A 16,110-nucleotide genomic window follows, 5' to 3' on the forward strand; every position below is an offset into this window, starting at 1 on the left:
GTTACTGTTGACCCAGACGTTCATGGGGATAATAAAAAAATGACATGTGCTAGGGCAGATATTCAAGTTAAGTAACTTAAACTACCATTGCTTCTTGCTAAAGGAATGAGAAGATAAAGAGAAGCCAAGAAAATCAGAAAAAAATCTTATATAATTTCTGCCAACATTTTAATAATAGTTTTCAACTGGCTGCAGTATTACCCCCTTAATGACAGTTGAAGAGGCTTTGTGAGTCAGTAACTAAACACGACTGTAGCACAATGGCATCACAGTGGGGTAGGGGACCAGAAAAGCACGGGGCTCTCTCATCAATGGGTTGTCTTGTCCAAAACAATTACTAATGGCACCCTGACTGACACACACCCCTAGAGGAAGGTGGAGAAGTTGATCGCGGGCAACAGTGAAGAGTGATTTGTTACCACTGTCCCAGGTCAGTCTGAGAGGCCCAGATCTGCAGAAACTCCTGCTCAGGAAGGGCCAAGGGCTTGTCATCAGTCACACACCCCTGCAGGCAATCAGCTGTGACTTTAAACTGAGCTCTCCTGTGCTCCTTGAAGTACGAGGAGGGAAAATGTAAAGCAGAAGACTTTCCTAGCTACAGCAGGTAAGACACTTTTTCAGCACTCATGGGTGTGTAGCATGTACACCAAGATACTCACTGCAGCATTTTTTATACTAAAAAGCACTGGGAACAAGTTAAACATCCAGTAAGTAGGCTATAACATACCTCACCACTGTGCCAGGAGAGCTGGGGTAGGTTTAGCAGCTCTCTTGTTAGTAAACACTAAGTCACAGGCTGCAGATGTGCTGAATTTCTATCAGAACAAAGAATTTTCATCTCTAAAGGACTCACCTTTCAGATAAGGTTGTATGAGCATATCTGTAGCGCTCAGCTCCTGGAGGTACAGCTCCTGAGTCACAGGGCATCGGCACCTTATTTCAACAGATAATCCAAAAAAGGCTGCATAAATGTACAACTCCCAGCAATGGGGAGAGGGGAGTGAAGGAGCACAGAGAAAGACAGGTCCCTCCTGTCACTGGTCACGCCCAATAAGGGACGAGAGCACAACTACAGCTTTTGTAACTAAAACACATCAGGAAAGCTGTGAGCCTGCCCCAAGTTGGTGTTAAGGAGCAATTACAGAAAATACAAAACTGTGGGAGCACAAACTTGGGTTAACAAACTTTGATATTGTAATGATTGTTTAACGAAATCATATTCTCACCTTTATGTAAACACATAAGAAATGTATAATCAAAACCCATGCTTTCTGTGTTTGTCATTATACTGCTCCTTCAAAGCAAAATGTCCAAAAGCACAAAAGACTGAACTCTCAGTGCCAGTCACCGCCTTAACTGAGGGATTTCGCTCAGCTGCCTTGAAGCTGCTGTGCTAGCAGGGACCCGCTAACTGTCTCCTCGCCGTGAAAAGCAGAGACATGCTTTGCTCACTTTGCTTAGTTCAAGGTCACAGACTCAGGGCTGCTTCTGCTTATGGAAAACCATAGCTCATCCCTCGCCCTAACCGGCAGGACGTGCTTGGCTTACCAGGCGCAGGTGGATAGTGTAGGTCACTCCTGCTCACAGAAAACTGACCTAGCCCTCAGCTGGGGGCAGCTGGGCTGCTTCGCGTGCTTAGATGATTTCTGTTCATAGTATGGAGACTCTGTGGTGGCCTGGGGTTTCATTATCAATTATTCAGAAAACTGCAGCCTTGCTCATGATTGTTTGAGGCTTAAAATAACCATTTGTATTATCAATATTGTAACCTTCTAAGTATAAATTAAGATTATAATGTTTTTGTTTTTCATGAACTGAAACTGCTGACCGGCATCCCTGCACATACACCATATCCCTTACACATTCCTATGATGTATTTCACTGTGATTTATTTTTTGACTATTCTCAATAAATATGAGTTTTGGAACAGCTTGGGAGTTGGTCTCTGGCTCCCTCTCACTCTCTTTACCTGATAAAGTCTTGAGAAAATTCACTCTTCTACAGTGGGACTTTTGCTGGAGAAAACCCATGACAAACAGAACTCACACAAAAATATAGTGATCAAGAAAAAAATGAAATTTTCATGGCTGTACTCACTCAGTTCAGTCTAGTAAGAAATCTAACCTCACAAAGTCCTTTTATATTATCTTTTGTTTAATTTGTAAATTATTTTTATGTAAAGACTGAAGCAATGAACAGGTGTTGTTGTTGTTGTTTTGACAAATTAGAAATTTGTTGCAACGTAAGTCACCAAATCACTGGGGAGGGTACAGCTCAAGTAGTAGAGTGCAACCCCCAGTGCCGCCTCTAAAAATGAGGAAACCTAGTTACCTCTTCCCACCAAAATAAAAAATACTTCTGTAAACCAATAATAAATAAATAAATTTTTAAAAAATCATCATATCATCCATCTTCTCCCTCACCAATCTGAAATGCTGCCTGCGATAAATACCTATGTATATTGGGGTCTCTTTTTCAGCACTTTACTCAATTCATCCTAAAGTGTTGTTGTTGTTGTTGTTGTTGTTGTTGTTGTTGTTGTTTTGACAGGAAAGTAGGATTTATTGGTCGTTGTGTGGAAGGAGGGGACAGCACCAAGTCTCTCATGAGTGCAGGGCCTGCCATTTGTCCAGGGGGCCACGATTTGGGATGTAGTTGACCCCGCAGCCATCCGGGATGAGCCACTTTTCTGCCACCATGTTTTCAAATTCATTTGTGTTAAACTTGGTAAATCCCTACTTCTTTGAGATGTGGATCTTCTGGTGACCAGGGAACTTGAACTTGGCCCTGTGCACGGCCTCAATCACATGCTCCTTGTTCTGCAGCTTGGTGCCAATGGACATGATGACTTGGCCAATGTGGACCCTGGCCACCATGCCCTGGGGCTTTCCAAAGTCACCCCGCATACCTGTCTGGAGCATTCAGAGGAAAGCTGTTCATATTCATCTGACACCATTTGGCCACAGAGTGGAGCTCATCCACTTTTGCCTTCTTCCGCCCCAGGTCAAAGATGCGGATCTTAGCATCAGGGACACCTCGGCAGAAGCATGGCTTTGGGTGTGGCTTGTTCTTACAGCACTGGTAACACCAGGCGGGGTGGCGGCCCATGGTGACACCAGGATCTTCAGTGGCGCACAGAAGGGAAAGAGCTAAAGTGTTTTATTTACTATCATTTCATGATACTTTTTTATATCAGAAATAGTCCTTTTGAAGATTGAAAAGCACACCTAGAGGCTTCAGAATGCAAAGCTTCTTAAAGGGCTAATCCAGAAAATAAAGTCTGGAATTCTATTATTTCTGTTGAAAAAGAAGTTGGCATGATTTCTCTCTCCTTTTTTACATCAAATGCAACATGGATACAGCAGGGAGGCCAGGAGCTTGGAAACACCTAGATTAGCATCAGGACCCTGCTCTGGTTGCATGATCCTGGGCAATTACTTAAATTTTCTTATCTTCCATTGTTTTCACCTATAAACAAAGTCCAAACATCTGCACATTGTTTCCTTTTTCCCATTTATATCCCCTTCTCTCTTTTTCTAAGTATAGGTAATCACATTTCAAGTGGATACACATCTTAGAGAAATTATCCTGCAGGAAAAAAAAATGAGAATGTTCTCAATGTACTATTATGAAAAGATTTCTAAGATATACTGTAATTTTTTAAGTCTATATACTGTGTTCTATTTTTTCATATAATGGGAGAAAAATGCCACTGTACATTTATATCTGTGTGTGTGTATGCAAAAAATAGTCGGGAAATAATTTTTAAGTTTATATAAAAATATTTCCTTTTTAACAATTTCAGACATGTCAAAAGGGGAAAAAGATTGACTCTATCTGGATTTAAAAAAAAAACAAACAGAAAAACTGTGGCCCCAGAAAAAAATAACCGTGCTAACCAGAAAATGAATGGTTTGAATGAGTTCCACATATCAAAGGCTGACTCAAATGAGGTGCTTTTTCACATTATATGAAAATGAATGTCTCTGTTTGACATTATGGTCAAATCCAGAAAAGTTTTTTCTTTGTTTTTCTATAATGTTTCACTTTATTCTTTTCTAATTCTACAGACTAAATATCTACCTTCAATCTACTCTTTGGTTTGTAAATAAAGTCTTTATTCTTAAAAATTTAGATCATTTAAAAATGAATTAAATTGATGAAATTATATATATCATTTACATAATCTATATTCATATGTAGCACATATTTTAGAAATAACAAACTACAACACAATGGAAAAGAAGGGTGGAAAGGAAAGTAGCAAAGACTTTTAATGCGAACTAGGCATCTTCTATTTTGTTGTACAAGCAATAGGGAGCCCCTGAAAGTTTTGACAAGAATGGGACATAATATGAAGAAAGAAATGTTTTTGAAGAATGAATGTAATCACAAAAACTAGATTATTCATAATAGCCAAAAATTGGAGAAAATAAAAATGACCATCAACTGAAGAATGAATAAACAAAATGTGGTATCAGCATACAATGGAATATTACTCAGACCTAAAAGAATGAAGTACTGATACACAATACAACATAGAAGAATCTTGAACATTATGCTAAGTGAAAAAGGCCAAATATAAAAGGCCATATATTGTATGATTCCACTTATATGAAACGTCCAAAATAGGCAAATTCATAGAAATAGGAAGTAGATTTGTGGTTGCCATGGAACTGGGAAGAGGGGCGATGGGAAGGGACTGTTAATGGGCTTGGGGTTTCTTCCTGAGGTGATGAGAATGATAAAGCATTCAATAGTAGTGATGGGTGCAAAACTTCATGGATAAACTAAACCCCACTAAAATGTATACTCTGAAAGGGTAAATTTTCTGGCATGTGAATTATATCTCAACAACACAAAAAAGGTGTGTGCGTGTGTGTGTGTGTGTAAAATACTACAGGTAAGAAAAATAGAAAGCAACCATATTGGTTTAGCAATGAATACGTAAAGGCCATCAGGGCTTCTATTGTTAAGCCCATCTAGGGAGCACCATTCAGATAACCAGACTCCACAGAGGACCTCTCACAGGGTCCCCATGGTGGAATATAGCCTGGGACTCTGAATAAGTGTAAGCAAAGGGGCAAGAGGACTGTCAATAACAATAAATATATGAATATGAGGAGCAAGGAAATAAGACAAAATAAATCTCTTTTCTCTTTAATTGAAAATGAAACATTCACAAAGAGGAAATTCAACAGAATTCAATACTTGCCATCTTTGGATTAAGAAATAAAGGCAATCTGTAATCTCTTACCCAGACTTTTTCAAATTTTCAACACTAAGCTTACCTGTATAAGGAGGAAAATGTATAAAAATGAATTTGTCTTTATTAACAAAGTATTTTATATCTCAACCATAGAAACCATTCTGAAATACGCAAGACCTAACCTATTAGAGAGTCAAGCATTGTTAAAGCCAATTTCTTGTGGAATCCATACACTACTGTCTTAATGGGAAAGGTAAAGTTCATAACCTACATCTTCACTGTCCAATATACCAGCCAAAAGCTAGTAAGCACTTGACATGTGGCTAAGTCTACACTGAGACGTGGTGTAAGTATAAAATATACTCCAGATCTCGCAGTTAGTACTAGAAAAAGAATCTAAAATATCTCCTTAATAAGTTTTCATAGTTTCATATTGATTACATGTTGAAATAATAATATTGTGATATATTAAATAAAATATATTAAAAATTAATGTCACCTGTTTCTCTTTAGTTTTTTTCATATGGCTACTAGATATCCGGCTTGTATTATACTTCTATTGGACAATGTTGTGTTAAGTGGCAGCTAAAAGAGCTTTCTGAGAGCTTCATGAGTCCTCCCTTGGTTCCCTTTTTCTTGTGCTCCAGGAAGTAAGACTTTTCCCAGAGTGTTTCCTGCACTGGAAACCGCTGCACACAGCAAGCAACATGAAACAAGCAATAACCCTAAGATGTGACTAGGAGGGAAATCTCTTACAGTTCCTAAGATTCACACTGTACTATGAATCTGAACAAGAAAAATGGAGATTCTCTTGGGGGGTAAGACTGTCTTAAGTAACAGTAGAACAGCCTCAGAAAGCAATGATGTGAAATGTTTTAGGAGCTTGAAACTCCCAGCTGAAAGCCGCCACCGTTGCTGGGCCTCACACAGACAGCAAACAGAGCAGTGGGCCAGGGAGCCACGCACGCACATGTGTGGGGCAGGACAGCCAACTCCGAGAGGTGGTGAACAATGCCCAGGCAAAGTAGAAGCCAGCGGTAACCCACGGTAGTGGCCAGAAAGCTTCACGGAGAATCATTTTACCCCCACGCTGAAGGAATAAGCCTAAGACCTAAAAAGGAAATTATTTCTCTAAGAATGAGGAGGTCTGGAGAAAACCCCAAAATTAAGAATACTGTCCCCATAACCATTTATTCTCACTTAAATACCAGAAAATGCTAACTAATCTACAATGACAACAACAACAACAACAACAACATCTATAATTGCCCGGGGTGAAGGAACTGACTCTTTTGAGGCTGATGGAAATGTCTTCATTGTGGTAGCGTTTCCATGAATACAGTTGTCAAAACTTATCAAATGAAACCCTACATGGGTGCAGTTTACTGTATATATTATATCTCAATAAAGCTGATTGCAAATAAGTAGGAAACAAACAAAAGCAATCACCATTTGCCCTGTGGTGGTCACAATGTAGCTGTCATTCCCTGGGCATGTGCAAATTTGGTCACTGACAGTTTATATCATTGTAAGCTTTGCTGAATTATGTGTACTTTGTGTACACACATGTCACATTTATGACCCAATTTTTAATATCCTCTAAAAGATTACACTATGATTCAGCATTAAAAAAAAATTGATGCTTGCAAAAAAGCACAGAAAGGCAGCGGTGGGGACTAAGTTTGATATTCATGAAGCAAATATTTGTGATTAGATGAATGACCACAATTCTATTTTTGTTTTTTTTTTTATTTTTGGGGGGTTTTTTTGGACAAAGCAATATCCAGTACTTATAATGCACTCTATCATACTTTAAGCCAGCATTTTTCTTCCTTACTGACAAATAAAATAACAATTTGTCTTATAATTGATCATGTGGTGGGCAGAATTCTAAGATGGCTCCCAAGATTTTAACACCCTGTTTTACACACCTTCTCAAAGTTATTCAACCAAATAGTAATCTAAATTCTGCTGTGAAAGGATTCTATCAATGTAATTAAAATCTCTAATAAGCTGACTTTAAATTACTGAGATTACTGTAGGTTGGCCTGACCTGAAAAAATCAGTTCTTATGAGAACACTGTCCTTAAATAGCAAACAGCCATGCTGTGAACTGTGCATACAGAAGGCCATGTGGGAACCTAAGCGTGGCCTCCAGGAGCCTCTAGGGGAGTGTCTGTTACTCCCAGCCAGCAAGCAAACAGGAATGCCATTCCTACAAAGGCAAAGAATTGAATTCTGTGAACTACCAAGTGAGCCTTGGAGAGGACTGTGAGCCTCAGATTAGCTCGCAGCACTGGCTGACACTTTGATTTCTGTCTGCTAAGACTCAGAGGACAGGACCCTGCTAACCACGCCCAGACTCCTGATGGACAGTGACTGTGAGGTGAGCTGCTAAAGCAGCAATGCAAAACTAACACAGAAGGCTTCTTAGATTTGAGGAAATATGGTTTATATTATTTCTCTTAAAGGCTGCTGATATGCTCCATCATCAGTACAATTTCTCACACTTCACATTATTATGAGTGATGTGATTCAATTTCACAAGGCAGCAGGATGAGGTAATACTACTCTCAAAATTTTACAGGTAAAAAACTTTAGAACACATAATAATTTGTTTCCTCCAGCAACTGGGCATTCGATTTAGCATATTTGCCTCTGTCTTTCTAAACCAGTATCATTCCAAAAATAAATAAATAAGTAAAAATCTTAGTCCTTATCCATTTCAAAAGGAATGAAAATAAAGTTGAATGTGTGGTAAGAAAAGCTAATTTTGAGATCTAGCAAGGCCATATAATTTGAGGCAATCATCTAGTTTCTAAGAACTTCAGGGAACTCAGCTATTAAAAGAAGGACTAGTGGAAATTTAAATCAAGACTGGAGCCTAATTCATAGCAGAAAAATATACAGACATATATACAGACACAAATGGATAATGACATGCTCTGCCAACCTTATAGAGTGTATAATTAAATGCCATTGCAAATGGCCTGCACTTCAATAGCCCTTGTGTGCCAGACACTCATCTATAAATGATATATGAAGTGTACAGACAAGGACTACCATATAGAATAGTGGTGAGGGTTTCCAGCCACAGCCCCAGAATTCCTGGCTGCAGCCCCGGGCCCACCGCTGACTGAAGGCGAGGTCTTTGGCATGTCTAGCACCCCCTGTGCCAAACCTTCAGCTGTAAGACAGGGACATGGACAATATTTATCTCCGAGGGCTATGGTGAGGATTGAATGAGTTAATACATACAAAGCACACAGAAGAGCACATATTAAGCACTCAAATGCTGACATCAATATTGTTTACATAATAGTGCCATATTAATATTCACTTCTAAGAAAGGCAAACTGTGCATCTATGGAGGATACTAACGGACTGTCCCCCTGGGATGGCTTTTAATTTTATTGTATGAATTTGCCAGGGCACTGTTAAAATTTGTTACTGTGTTTTTTACCTTAGTGAAATGTTTATAGGTTCAAGTAATGTATCTATTTCTGTGTTAAAAATCTAATTGAAACATATGTGGAAACATTAGACACTGACATTCTAGGGCTTTGCTATGCAAAATAGAATTTTGAGGACCACCAATTCAGCATCCCCCAGCTGCTTGTTAAAAATGAACAATCCCAGAATACACAGTACATTTGGCCAATATACTTTATGTTTCTTTTCCATGGGAGGGATAGTTTCTCAGGCTTTTCTCTTCTTCTTTTAATACTCAGTACTTCCTTTTCTGTGCCTGTAAGGCTCCTGGATGCTATTCAGTCTATTTATAGAAGGTGCAACACTAGTTTTCAAAATTTTTCAAAAATCAAATAACATTATCTAGGCCATAGAAGCCTTTTACAAATGTACTTTTATGCAAATCAGATACTAGGAGACAATACTCAAATCCAAATAAATGTTGCTTTAAAGCTCATGTTGTTGCTTTATAGCACAAAACAGTGCAAGCCAAGAGGGAGGAGTAGGTAACCAATGCAACATGAAAAACTGATATCTAAGATTGGGTATTGCTAATTAAGGTTACAAGTTCAAAGCCTTAATCTTTATACACAAGTACTTGAATTTCTGAAATAAGTGGTTTGCGTCACCTCATTACTACAGTACATTGGTTCTCAAATTCTCGTCCCCTAATCATCAGTATCACTTGTGAACATGTAAGACTTATACTCCTGGGTTTCTCTCCAGACCTGCTGAATCAAATACCAGGTTTGGGGACCAGCATCTATGGTCCTACAAGCCCCCAGATGATCCTGATGATTGCTAAATTGTGGGAACTACTGGAATAGTGGTTTAGGCACAGTACATTTATGCCGAGTTTTTCATCACTAGTTTGAATTTAATTCTGCCTGGTCAAGTGTGAAAATGTATGAATGTTGGAATAGGACACAAAAATAAGGAAACCCAACATGTATGCCTGCAAATAAGTGCATCTATGACAAATTATAAAGAATTATGTGAATTAAAGCTGATGTAATTCAAAGTCACTGCACATTTACTTGATTGTCTACTATGTATGTTTGCAGAATTATTTATAAATTTTCTATAACCTTAAACTTTTTACAAAAATATAAGTATGCAAGCTTACAAGGTAGAAATAAAACCTGATTCGTTGACGGGGGTGGGGGGGAGAAAATAAAGATAGATAATGTGAAAAAACAGTAAGTTCCCAAAGACAGGATCCTTAGGTCTTGACAGGATTATCTGTCTCCCTCTACACCAACCATAAATTCCTATTTACCACAATTTATTTCATTCAGGCATTTTCTTCTTTTTTTTTTTTTAATTGAGTTATAGTTAGTTTACAATGTTGTGTCAATTTCCAATGTAGAGCACAATTTTTCAGTTATACATGAACATACATATATTCATTGTTGCATTCTTTTTCATTGTGAGTTATTCAAGTACTTTTAATCTTTAATAGACCATCATTCAGCACACTGCTTTTAGTGTCTGCATGTAACTTTTGATAAAATTTTACAAAGGCTTTGAATTATAATTCTGGAAGGAGCAAAGTTCAAGTGTATATAACTACAGTTAGAAATACAGTATTTAAAACACAACCAAGAAGAAAGAGAAAATCTTCTATAAGACATTTTTAAAGACCAATATCCAGGTTTAGCTCTTTTTAAGGTAACAAAATAAAATTCAAAACTATTTAAATCTCCTAATGAACAAATAAAAATAACAGGGCACAGACGTCAAAACTATGTTCTCACTATATTTATTAAATGTGAAACAACTATAAATAAACTAATTAAGGAATAGTCCCATACAAAGTATGGGGAAGAAGGAAAAATGAATTTTATTCTAATGACAAACACTATCTCAGCAAACAAAAATAGTTTAAAAAACCACATAATAAAAACACTCTGCTTGTACCCACTGACTTACTGTATATCTTAGAGACTAACAAGTGCTCCTTCCCAAATTTTCTGCTACCCCTTCCCAGCATGACAAACCGTACATTTCCAAATCTAAATAATATATTTCTGAGGCTTGTCCCGTAAATAAGAATCTCTTTCAAAAGATTTACCTCTAATGACAAAACACATTTTACACATAGAAAATAATTATTTATAAACATCACTTTGCTCCCTAAGCCTTTAGATTTGACCTAGACAGGCTTCTTCTACTGCTAAAGATGTATCTGGGATGCCTGTCCTGTTGATGATACCAAGGGCAAGACTGAATTTAATTTAACAAATGCAAATTACTGCAAGTTGGTTAAATTACAGGTTTAATTTCATAATTATTTCGTATAAGAAAATAAACGTGGAAAATGCTTTTCAAGAGTCTGTTTATCTTCTAATATCTGTATAGGATTAAATCTGATTATTTTCCCCTCCTATTTCCGTACTGCAATTTTCAATATAAAACTTTTCACTGAACGGGGAGGGCATAGCTCAGTGATAGAGTGTGTGCCTAGCATGCACATGTTCCTGGGTTCAATCCCCAGTACCTCCTTAAATAAATGAATAAATGAATAAATAAATAAATTTAATTATCTCCCCCAAAATAAATAAATACAAACACAAATTAAAAAAAAAACCCTCCTCCACTGAAACAAGAGGCAGCAGCACGGTGACTAAAAGCATAAACCACAGTCAGATGATCTGGATTTGAATCCTAGTTCTGTGAATTCAAATTCCTAGCTATACATTCTTAGAAAATTCTCTGAATCAGCTCTTCTCCCATAAAAAAGGCTTGTTAGTATCTATTTCATAGGGACTGCTGTGAGAAATAAATAACGTATGTATATATCCTTAGCAGAGGGTCTGATATATTGCAAACATTCAATAAGTGGTAACAATGATAATCAAAACAAATAAGGATCAAATTATTAATTTATCAAATGATCAAATCTACACTTTTATCCTGTAGATTCTCAGCCCTCTCCTAGTTAATTCTTTATAAATAACTAGGGGCAGCTCTGAGGTATAAAATCAATCATCAAAAGAAAGAGACGTAGCAGGCACCTTCCTCACCCTTGTTCTCTCCCATGTTTCAACAGCCTTAGTCATTATCCAAACTTGAGAATAAAGACCTGCTCACACTGGGCAGAGGAGATCAGAGGCCATATTTAACACCTGTACTTAATGATAGCTCACCCACGGTGTAAGGCTGATACCATATACTCATTTTTCCAACACATTCAACATGAGAATGGGGACTTAGGTGGAAAAGAAATCAACCAAAAGCATCTTTCAGGAAGTACCTGTTGGATCAAAAGTCTCATTGCTGAGTCAAGAAGAAGGTCACCTTAATGCATCACATGTACCAAAAGAATAGGCTGTTTTATACTTTCTAGAAATGAAGGGAAACGTTCACATGAAATCTCTATCAACTTTTGTGACTGTCTTCTAATTCATTTAATAAATATTTTTTGAACACCTTTGGACTGACACTACACTAAGCACTTGGATACAAAAGTGACAAGGTAATAATATTCTCCTCTTGCAGAGCCTATTAGAAAATCGTTCCCTTTTTTTTTCTCTCTCATTCATTGATTGACTTACTATATGCCACTATGTGGCAGCAAATGTTAGGCATTTAGGGGAGGAGAGATTCACTAAAAAGATAAATAAGATAGAACCACTGTCGTCAAAGAACTGACAGGCTAGTAGAAGAGAAAAATACAAATACCTATGTTAAGTGCTATGAAGCCACATAGATACTGTGCATAATCAGGAGGAAAAACAACTAACTCTACTCACATTAACCAGGAAAGTCTTTCTAAAGAAGATGGTATTTAAATAGAGTCTTAAGGGATAAATGTTTCACAGAAGAAAGGAAAACAGTACTCCAGACAGAGGAAATAGCCAGGTGCAGATACATACATGAAACTATATACATGCACACACACATACACACACACAAACTGCATTAAATATATACATGTTACATACAAATGGAGATACAGTCAGTTTTTAGATGGAAGCAGTCATTTGAATTACAACACAGAAAATGATGCAATTGCCTACTTTTCCAATTCTCCCAAAGATGGTACACAGCTAATAATATATATATAAGGGAAAAGTTAGTTCCTTCCAATTCCAGCCTTAGAGCATTAGCACTTAATTCTCTCCCTGAAATAAAGGGAGGTTTGAATGCTAGGTTAAATCTGGACTAGAAAAGGCTCTCCCTTAAGCAAAGCATCAATTCAGGTTGGAAAATAAAGGAAAATAGCAAGGGTATCAAATTAGAAGCTCCTTAAATGGACAGGGTTCAATTTTAAACAGTAGGAAAAAAATTAATTCCTCAGAGAGTAATAAAATTTGAAGGAAGAAAGGGAAATCAGACATGATGCAAGGTTTCTCCCAATGATCATTCTATTAACATTGATACTTGCTTTTTCCATTAGTGTGTACTTGACTTTACACATATTTACATATCATGGTACTCACATTCTGTAAGCCCCCTAACTCTTGCTATACATTCACGTGAATAGTTTGCCATTTAAAAAAATTAAATTCAGGCAGATGGGGTGAATAAATTTTTTTTAATTGTATAAAAATTAGTAAAATCTTCCTGGAAACCCTTCCTAGCTTCTGAATATTAAGTATAAATACTTTTACTTTTTGAGTAATTGCCTTATCATCTTAAAAAAAAATCATGAAATCTGTTAATTTTCCTTTATGTCTATGTTTTAAAATGTGGGTTAGAGGCTTATCCATGTCTATGCTTTATCTTTATCAATAATCAGTATTTACACACAATATAACTGGTAAAGTACCTTATACTACAAAGGAAGTAATCAAATGAGAAACGGAGAATTTAATGATGGAGCAAGGTTTCCCAAACTTGGTATATTTGACCTTTTGGACCAGATCATCCTTCATCATGGGGTGCTGTCCTGTACAAGTTTTACACCTGGCCCCTACCAACTAGACACCAGCAGCACCCTCACACACAACTCTCCCCTACTTGCGACCATCAGAAACATCTGCAGATGTTGCCAAATTCCCCCCTGCGGCCACTGCTGCATGCGGGCAGCGTGCTGCGCTTCTCAGTGGTTATCTCACTTCACCTAACATAGTGTCCATGAAATAGTTGTTATTTCCCCAGCTTAACAAATAAAGAAACTAAAGCCAAGAAAATTAAACAACTTGCCAAGAGTCACGTAACCAACAAGTGTGGCAGCCCGTACCGAACCCACACAACGGGGCTTCAGTCCCTGCTCTAGTCACCGTTCTGTTGTCTCTTAATACCTCAGCATTTTTCATGTGACACTTGAAAAATAATATTTTGAATCTTATCTGAAAATAAAAAAGTAAAATTATCCACACAAGAGGAATTTAAATTAAAAGACTCCCAACCTAAATTCAGGATAAACTAACAAGTATTTTTTAAGCACTGACTGTATGTATGCCCAGTACCAACTTTAGGAACTAGAGTGATTCAAAGAAAAAAAAACTACATTTATTAAGGATTTGGCTCAAGACCTTTTCCACACATTACCTCTCTGAAGTCTCACAACATCTCTGTGAGGTTGGTATTAATATCGTCGGTGGATGTAGACAGTGTACCAGGTTCTTGTCCCATCCCAGAAAGAATTCTGAGATAAGATGTAGTGTTTAAAAAAGGTAAAGTGAGAACTTATTAAGGGATGGATTGTACACTCTCAAGGGGAGAGCTAGCAGGCTCAGATGAGCAGCTGCCTTGTGTTTCTCTGGCAAGTTAGTTACATAGGTTGTAAAAGTGAATGGGTGGGTTATTCATTAGGGAAGGAAGGGTTTGGGGTCAGATTCCCTGATTGTCATCCCAAATCCACATTCCAAAAGAGAAAAGAGATTTTTGTCCTTATTTAGTCTGGATCAGAAGTGTCATGGCATCAGTGCATGATGGATACTTCTAATCTGCAAGGCTAATATTAATGAAATGAAGGCATAATGAGAAAAAGTTTCATTCAGACACTGGAAGTTCCTGCCTTTTCTCGCCTTTCTTTATTGGTCTCCAGGCCACTGATCACCCCTAAATGTGTGACCACTTATGAGCTTAAAGATTCCTGCTTTTCTTTCTCTGCCCATGGACCCCTGGTTCTTACATGATATGTGGTTTCCTGCATTTGGCCTGTGCCCCTCATTTCTGCCCAATTGCTGCCATTTGGTCTGTGTTCCCCTTTCTCTGCTTATATCTAGCTATCTGCCTGCTCTAACATTACTTTTTTCAAATGAGGAAGCTAAGGCTCAGAATAGAAAGGTAGTCCCTGACCTAAGAAGGCTTACAATTCAATTGAAGAGACACAAACACACAAAAAAATGTTTTTTTAAAGACAGAGAATAAGTTAAGTATCTCAGTTAACAACACAGAGGGTGAGAAATAAAAATGAGCTGAAGGAAAGTATGAAGGAGGATTAATAAAATGGCTCACTTAGGCTAACAGATTACTTATTCTTATGCTCACCCTTAAAATGGTCAACTGACCTGACTGACCGGTTGCTACTCATGGTTACAGGCCCATTGTTGAAACTGAAGCTGTTGATCTTACTGTTTCTAACTTATTCCAGTCATTGAAAGTCATCATCATGCTGGGTCTCTGAGTCCTTCTCCAAGAAGAAGGTCCAGTCACAGGACTGTCACCTTATAAAATACCCTGAATTACCAAGAAGACCACACCTTGAGATAAAGCAATCTAACCACTACCCTCCATAGAACTGATCACCTGAAGGCATCATAACACCATTCTGAGTTTTCTGATGAGAAAATGATTGTGTTGATGGTTGTCAATGCTTTATTGTTTGAGCTATGGCTCTAGAACCACCCTACCCACTCCATCCCCAAGGTGGGTACACAGTTTGGAAGGCACTAGCCTGCTGTGAATCCCCTTTGCCTGACAAAGCTATAAAGCTGCCTCTTTTATTCTAAGCTCCAAGACCCAGTCTCTGAATTCTTTGGCTTGTCAGGGAGCGGGGGCCAATATTTTGGCAACAAGCATACAGTTAGATTAGTCAGGGAATACTTCTTAAAAAGGGTTTCTAGTATCCTCTCTTAAGAAAGGAAATGCATGAGCAAAGTGTAAGAAACTGAGGAGGAGAAACACATCTGAAAACAACAAGAAACAGAAGCGTGGGGACTGAAATGTAAGCTTTGTGATAGCCAATGCAAGCAGCAACTCAGGGAAATGATGAGGAGTGATACGTGCCTTAAAATTCAGATGGAGCAGTAGCTGGAGATGAGACTAGCTCTGTGCTTTTAGGGCGCTCCTGCCACAAACACTCTAAGGCATAACTACAGGAATGAACAAAAAAGGGCTGAAGGTGAAGACTAATGGTTGGTAGTGGAAGCTTAGACATATGGAGTCAAACACCAAAATTCATAAGATGGGTGATGGGTCATCTACTTTGCTTTATGCATTTTGTCTCCCCAAGCAGAATGTAAGTTTCCAGAGGG

The 16,110-nt window shown here is 37.8% G+C and overlaps 1 pseudogene; it reads right to left on the minus strand.

Annotated features, from left to right (window-relative positions):
- Nucleotides 1-939: 939 nt before the first annotated feature.
- Nucleotides 940-16,110, minus strand: part of LOC141577186 (large ribosomal subunit protein uL16-like) — a 29,361-nt pseudogene continuing 14,190 nt past the window's right edge.

The sequence above is a fragment of the Camelus bactrianus genome, chromosome 3 (assembly GCF_048773025.1).
Source record: "Camelus bactrianus isolate YW-2024 breed Bactrian camel chromosome 3, ASM4877302v1, whole genome shotgun sequence".
NCBI lineage: Eukaryota > Metazoa > Chordata > Mammalia > Artiodactyla > Camelidae > Camelus > Camelus bactrianus.